Genomic DNA, 8,377 nt, shown 5'->3' with positions numbered 1-8,377 from the left:
ATCCGAAAATCTACCCCTAAACTTTGTTTCAACAAGTCAAAATACATTTATATTTACTCCTCAGATACCCTAAAATGTATTCAAACTATAATATTTATTTCAGAAAGAAGTATGTTCAATTAGGAAACCGATTTTAGCAGGTGCGTAATTTCTTCATGGTGTGCACAAACACGGATTTCCAAGAAGTGTCCTTCTACTAAAACTGTTATTTCTTATTAGTTTTGAAGTTACAAGCCCGAACCTTGAACATAGACTGCTGACACCCTGTGGAAGCCAGAGGAATTGCTAATTTACAATATGACCTTTCTCTTGCATTTCTAAGAGGATGGTCTCTCTAAAGAAAAAACAATTCAGGTTGGTTTTTCTTTGGATTTTCCCCTACCATATCTATTGAATTATATTCTCCTACATTATTTTAACATTTCTACAAACTTCAAAGTGTTTTTTTTCCAACAGTACCAATTATATGCATATCCTGGCTTCAGGGCCTGAGCTACAGGCAGTTTACATTGGGCATGTCATTCAGGCGGAAATGGAGAAAAAAGGTGCCTAGCCCTAAGAAGTTAGCCTGTAAAGGATCAGCGTCCCAACCTCGGGGCGGTTGAGCTAACATGGGCTAATGCAATTAGCATGAGGTTGTAAGTAACAAGAACATTTCCCAGGACATAGACATATCTGATATTGGCAGAAAGATTAAATTCTTGTTAATCTGACTGCACTGTCCAATTTGCAGTAGCTATTACAGTGAAATAATACCATGCTATTGTTTGAGGAGAGTGCACAGTTACGAACTTGAAAATACAATGGTTCATTGGATCAGTCTAAAACTTTGCATATACACTGCTGCCATCTAGTGGCTAAAATCTAAGTTGTGCTTGGGCTGAATAATACATTAAGGCCTTTCTCTTGCATTTCAAATATGATGGTACAAAAAAATGCATATTTCTTTCTTTGTATTATCTTTTAAAAGATCTAATGTGTTATATTCTCCTACATTTATTTCACATTTCCACAAACTTCAAAGTGTTTCCTTTCAAATAGTATCAAGAACATGCATATCCTTGCTTCAGGTCCTTAGCTACAGGCAGTTAGATTTGGGTATGTCATTTTAGGCGAATTAAAAATATATAATTTTTAAAGGGATGGATCCTTTTAACCAACTATGCAGTTCAAGAAATAGTGTTAAGAAAATATTTACTAAATAAACTAAAGTAAAAAATAAAATAAAAAGTTACACAAGAAAATAACAACAAAGAGGCTATATACAGGGGTACCTGTATCAAGTCAATGTGCGGGGGAACAGGTTAGTCGAGGTAATGAGTGCTATGGGGCGGTAATCATTTAGGCAGGTTACCTTCGCTTCCTTGGGCATAGGGACTATGGTGGTCTGCTTGAGACATGTAGGTATTACAGACTCGGTCAGGGAGAGTCAGTGAAAATGTCAGTGAAGACACTTGCCAGTTGGTCCGTGCATGCTTGGAGTACACGTCCTGATAATCCGTCTGGCTCCGCAGCTTTGTGAATGTTGACCTGTTTAAAGGTCTTGCTCACATCGGTAACCGAGGGCTTTATCACACGCATCATTTGACAGCTCATGGCTGGGTTTCCCTTTGTAGTCCATAATAGTTTTCAAGCCCTGCCACATCAGACGAGCGTCAGAGCCGGTGTAGTAGGATTCAATCTTAATCCTGTATTGACGCTTCGACTGTTTGATGGTTCGTCTGAGGGCGTAGTGGGATTTCTTTGAAGCGTGTCTCGCTCCTTGAAAGCGGAAGCTCTAGCCTTTAGCTCAATGCGGATGTTGCATGTAATCCATGGCTTCTGGTTGGTATGTACGTACTGTGTGGACAACGTCGTCGATGCACTTATTGATGAAGTCAATGACTGACGTGGTATACTATTCAATGCCATTGGATGAGTCTCGAACACATTCAAGTCTGTGCTAGCAAAACAGTCCTGTAGCTTAGCATCCGCGTCATCTGACCACTTCCGTATTGAGCAAGTCACTGGTATTTCCTGCTTTAGTTTTTGCTTGTAAGCAGGAATAGAGGATAGAATTATCGTCAGATTTTCCAAATGGAGGGCGAGGCAGAGCTTTATATGCGTCTCTGTGTGTGGAGTAAAGGTGGTCTAGAGTATTATTTCCTCTGGTTGCACATGTGACATACTGGTAGAAATGAGGTAAAACGGTTTTAACTTTACCTGCACTAAAGTCCCCGGCCACTAGGAGCGCCGCTTCTTTTCTTGTTTGCTTATAGGCTTATACAGCTGATTGAGTGCAGTCTTAGTGCCAGCATCGGTTTGTGGTGGTAAATAGGCAACAACTAATAATACAGATGAGAACTCTCTTGATAGATAGTGTGGGTACAGTCTATCAGAACGTACTCTACCTCAGGCGACCCCTTTTTCTCTGTCTTTTCTTCATGCAAATGACGAGGATTTGGGCCCGTTCCTGAGAAAGCAGTATGTCCTTCGTGTCAGATTCGTTAAAGAAAAAATCTTTGTCCAGTTCAAGGTGAGTAATCGTTGTTCTGATGTCCAGAAGTTATTTTCGATCATAAGAGACGGTAGCAGTAACATTATGTACAAAATAAGTTACAAAATAAGTTACAAACAATGCTAAAAAAATAACTAAATATCACAGTATCCCCTCCGGCGCCATTCTCAGGCTTACAGTGTGGATTTTGCCAGTGTGGATTTTGCCAGAGGAAGAATTGCCCTAAGTGTAGTCACAATGCTTGCGAACCCAAGACAGAGACTCAGGAAGTGGTTGAGTACTTGAATGGGTTAACTAGAGAATTGTGGGAGTATAAAGGCTCACTGTACCCAGGAGATATACCACTAGCGAGGCTAGTTATGCAGAGAGATATGGAGGATGGAGTGCCTGTTATGATAAGCATTTTGTGACACATCGTCATCAGAAAAGGCTAGACCAGGGATGGAAGGTTCCGGTGGAAAAGGAGAGGGCAGAGGACCTCAGACAGGTAGTAGCCCATCCCAAAGTGAGTCGTCGGCCGTCTCCCCACCATATGCGCCATTGGGGAGCCCAGAACCGACCTATGTGGAAAGAGAGCAGTCTTTGTGGGAAAGGGAGCATTGAGAAATTAGAGAACAAAAGTTGGGGAAAGAACTAGGGTGAAGACAGCTCTCTGTGAAGACGATGGGGAAATGTGACTTTTATGGTTCAGTAAAATAATCAAACATGGTGAAGCAGTTTATATAACTTCTTGTAGTACTTGTAAGGCCACTGGAAATGATGACGGCAATCACCATCTCTGCCTAGAGAGCGGACAGACACCCTGGTAGATGGCCTGAATCAACCAGGGTTGGGGATGGGGCTACTGGTGCCTTGATTCCAGTCCTGACTGAAACCGGTGACTTGCATGGAACCTCAGAGAACTGAGGATGGGGCTTTTGGAGCCTTAACCTCAGTTTTCACAGGGGAGAATCAGTTCAGAGAAAGGCTGAAGAGGGAAAGGAAAGAGGGATGGCTAGTCAGTTGGCCTATCAGGAGATGAGTGAAGTGTTGGTGGAAGGGAATAAAAGGGCTAGGATAGAGGCTGGTGAGCTAGCGGCCCTCTTAGTTAAAACAGCAGAAGTCATGGAGATCTTAACAAAACTCTGGGTCTTAAGGTAAATAAGGGCCATTGCTGAGCTAGACACTCAGATTCAGTTGGAGGGAGAAACTGATGTTGAGTTGCTTGAGATAATGAGTCGTATTGACTAGTCAGGGGGACAGCACTCAAGGTGTGATCCAAGTGAGGATGGCATTTTGAGGAGTCTGCCCGGAATAAGAAGGTTTTATTTTTCTTTGATGGGTTTTGAGTTGCTTAAACTGGCTATGTTTTGAAAATAACTGGAAAAATGTTTTGTTTAGATTAAAAAATAAATTCAGACAACTCCCTTCCCTGGGGACCTGTCAACAGGGGCTATTCATAAGTACAACAGGCTACAGATGGAAAGTTCCATCTTAGGGAAACCTAGTGTTTAGAGTAAGGGGTATGTTCAGCCTAATCTGCCTGATCCAAATCAATTTGGCTACGTGCACCCTGTAAGTGTACTTACTTAGGGCATGCCCGATCATGTTAAAGTACAAACAGTACATGATGGGACAGGAAGAGTGGTATATATTGATAACTCCAAGACACATGTTGTGTACAGTGTGAGGGCAAGAAAGGATAAAGAACCCAAGCCTAAAGACACTGAAAGAGACGCCCTCTACGTTCCAGGCTGGATCAACTTAAACCAAACCTGAGGAGGAGTGTACAGGACAATCAGATAAAGCAACAACTAGGAGGGGGGAAATGTGACAGTTTTAAGTAAGAGAAACTGTATTCACCAAGGACTACAGAGGAAATCTGCAAAGGTCAAAGACATGATCTGGAGATGCCACATCAACCAGTTGAAAAGATCAAATGTTCCTCTGGATGATACTCTTCCAAATGTGACCTTAGCGCCTGCACCTGCTATACCTCCTGGATTACCTACTACTACTGTAAGTGAAGTGGAGGATCCACAAGTGGTTGCAGCATCACCACAACGCCAAGCATTGTCAGTTCCTGCTTCAACCTGTGAAGAGAAACGTTATCCTAGACAGACTCATATCCCATCACAGCATCTGAACCTGTAAAAAAGAAACAGAAATGAAAGAACAGAACAGCACAAGAGTTGTGTGGACTGTACAAAGTTATCTTAGAAGAACAAGAGCTTAGTTATAAAAAAAGGACTAAGTACTGTTATTCAAGCACATTAGAGTTCTAGAAGAAAGAATAGTTTATTTTGGGGACTTATATAGTGGGGAGGAATTGTAGTGTATTGTATAAAGAATGGATAGAATAAGAACTCTGTGTTAGCCATCAATTGAACTCTAATATAAATGAATTATGTTGTACAGTACCAGTCAAAAGTTTGGACACACCTACTCATTCAAGGGTTTTTCTTTATTTTTACTATTTGCTACATTCTGCAGCGATATGCCATCCTATCTGGTTTGTGCTTAGTGGGACTATTATTTGTTTTTCAACAGGACAATAACCCAACACACCTCCAGGCTGTGTGTAAGGGCTATTTGACCAAGAAGGAGAGTGATGGAGTGCTGTATCAGATGACCTGGCCTCCACAATCACCAGAACTCAACCCAATTGAGATGTTTTGGGATGAGTTGGACTGCAGAGTTTAGGAAAAGCAGCCAACAAGTGCTCAGCATATGTGGTAACTCCTTTAAGACTGTTGGATAAGCATTCCAGGTGAAGCTGGTAGAGAGAATGCCAACAGTGTGCAAAGCTGTCATGAAGGCAAAGGGTGGCTACTTTGAAGAATCTCAAATATAAAATATATTTAGATTCTTTGAACACTTATTTGGTTACTACATGATTCCGTATGTGTTATTTCATAGTTGTGATGTCTTCAATATTATTCTACAATGTAGAAAATAATACAAATAAAGAAAAACTGTTGAATGAGTATGTGTGTCCAGACTTTTGACTCATATTGTATATCTCAAGCTTTTGACTGAACTCATTGAAACGGTACTCCTGTTTACCGTTTGATTAATTTTGTTGTAAAAGTTAATCAACAAACACAACACCGCGGCTATGAGTAGGAGGAGAAGATCCGAGGAGATCTCTCTTCCAATAATCTCCTCACTTCTCACTGACATTTTGCGAAGGTGAGGAAAGACAAGGTGAGGAGAGGACGTAAGGAAGGAATCAAAGGAAAACATTTTTTGACTCACCCTCAGGCTGAACTGCAGCTTCCCAAATGCACCATCCACCCACGACCAGCAGGTGGTGAGCAATACCTATCATGAGAAACCAACACAGGCTCTCTCCAGTTCTCAGATAATGGAAATACCACCCACATTTTTTTATTTTTTTGTGGCTTCAATTCGAATTGACCCAAAACCTGACCACCACAAGGACGTGATCGGCATCCTCCCAGGGTATGAAATCTAGTCAGATCTTAGATCTGTTTGTGCTATACAGCACGAACAGATTTGGGTCCAGGCTACATTAAACCAGGGAGTTCACGTTATCAGATTTGTGTTCTGTATACGGCAGTTAAGCTTCAGGATATCAATTTAGGATTTAATTTCCTTATGCTCAGTCTTACAGGAGGAGCTACTGTGTTCAAGTGCAAGGGAATGTCATTGGGTGTGTGGCGGGCTCTCTATATCAGTTCAAGAGTCAATCGTCAGAATACAACTACCTTTTTTTCTCAGAGTCAGTAGAAAAAGATGCACCTGCTTGGCTCTAGTTTAGCAAGTGGGCCACGTCGAACAGTGTGCCTGTCTACAAGCAGTTTCCTATGACTCTTTTAATCCATGTCCTTTGCTAGACTCTGGTATCCAATGGCAGAGGGCAGGGGCTGTGCTGAGTATACATTGCTGGTCAGTTATAAACTGGTCAGTTATAAACCTTTTGCAACAAGGCCCAGTGAGAACAGCCATGGTCAAGTAAAAGCACAGAAGAGTTCTCGGTTATGTGGAAATCTGTCGCTACTACTAGATAAATGCTTTCTGTTTTGTAATAGGGGCAAGTATAGGCTATCATTATCAAAGTGTAGTTAGAAAATGGTTTATTATGACATAATAGAAATTGATTTTGCAAAAAAAGTGTCTGTAACTTTTACTTTACTACGTTCCTTTGAAAGAAGTAATGCACATGGAAATATTGTTCTATCTGCCAGATTTAGCAAAAGTTGTTGGGACAAGGTTTGTCTCTGAGGGAGGTTCTCCATCACAATACAATGGCTCTTTACGATGTCATCACATAATGCAAGCTGGCAAATCAACCCTCTTACTCCAGGCATTTATACAAATTTATTGCACTTTTCATTTCAAACATATCTCTACTTTTGGCACGTGTATTGACACTTATTGTTCAGGGAAATTACATTTAAATATTTATATTTGTATTTTCCTTTCTGTGGCTGTAGCTTAGTCTTTCTTTCTGCCATTTGTGTCTTTAGACTTGACAGGGCATTTGGTTGACTTGAGCTTGGTTGAATTGCTGAACAACCAATCACTCCAGTCACCAATCACTCCAATCACTCCAGTGCATAGCAGTTGTCACTAACCAAGCTCAAGTCTGACGCCTAGGGCAAGCTCTCGTTTCCAAATGCATGGAAACCAATGAGGCCTATGGCAACTAGAAAATAATATTTCCTGAAGAAAATGTGTTGTGCTTGATCCTCTTTAAGTGTTTTTCATGGTAATTAAAGAAGTTGTACCATTAATGGTAGTGACAGCAATAATGGTAGTAGTTAATAGGGTTTTCATAGGCTATGGGTTAGTTATAGTGACCTATAGGGTGGTTTGTAGGTGTGGAGTTATACTGAGTCATAGTGGGCTAGTAGTAATGGTAGTGATAGTAGTGGTGACTGTGGCAGTAGTAGTAGTAACTTCAATAGTAGTGGTATTAGTAGTGACTATGGTAATTTGAAGCATAAAGCCTTATTGACGCAATCTAAGATGAGTCAATCTGTATCAGAGCTAGTTAATGCAGACCACTGCTAGACCAATGCTAGCTACGCCCTGGAGTAGAGCTGGTCCAGTGCTAGTGCAAACCATTACCAGCTACCTACTAGTGCAGACCAGAGACAGTTAGCTACAGTACTAGCTATGCCCTGGACCTGAGCTGGACTAGAGCTAGTGTGGTCCAGCGCTAGACCACAGCAAGTGCAAACGAGAGCTAGAAGGGAGGGTTTAGATGAGGAGGAGGATTGTTTAAGCTACAGATGCCAGGACAGAGAAGAGCTTGGACTAGGCTGAGCAGGAGCTGCCCTCCTATAGGGTTGGGAGGGCCAAGAGACCTGAGGTGGCAGAATTCAGTGCTCGGGTTGGGGTGTAGGGTTTGAGAATATCCTGAAGGTAAGGAGGGGCAGTTCATCTTGCTGTTCCGTAGGTAAGCACCAATGGTCTTGTAGTGGATGCGAACTTCGATTGGAAGCCAGTGGAGCATGCGGAGGAGTGGGATGAGATGAGAGAACTTGGGAAGGTGGGCTGCAACATTCTGGATAGGTTTCAGGGGTTTGATGGCAAAAGCGGGGAGCCCAGCCAACAGAGAGTTGCATTAGTCCAGACGGGAGAGGACAAGTGCCTGGTTTAGGATCTGCGCCACTTGCTGTGTGAGGTAGGGTCGTACTCTACGGATGTTGTAGAGCATGAACCTGCAGGAGTGAGTCACTGCTTTGATGTTTGCAGAGAACAACAGGGTGTTGTCCAGGTTGTTGTCCAACAACCCTAAGCACACAGCCAAGACAACACAGGAGTGGCTTCGGGACAACCTCTGAATACCCTTGAGTGGCCCAGCCAGAGCCCAGACTTGAACCCTATCTAACATCTCTGGAGAGACCTGTTAATAGCTGTGCAGCAACA

The sequence above is a fragment of the Salmo trutta genome, chromosome 13, assembly GCF_901001165.1.
Source record: "Salmo trutta chromosome 13, fSalTru1.1, whole genome shotgun sequence".
Lineage (NCBI taxonomy): Eukaryota > Metazoa > Chordata > Actinopteri > Salmoniformes > Salmonidae > Salmo > Salmo trutta.
Note: the sequence above shows the minus strand (reverse complement) of the source record.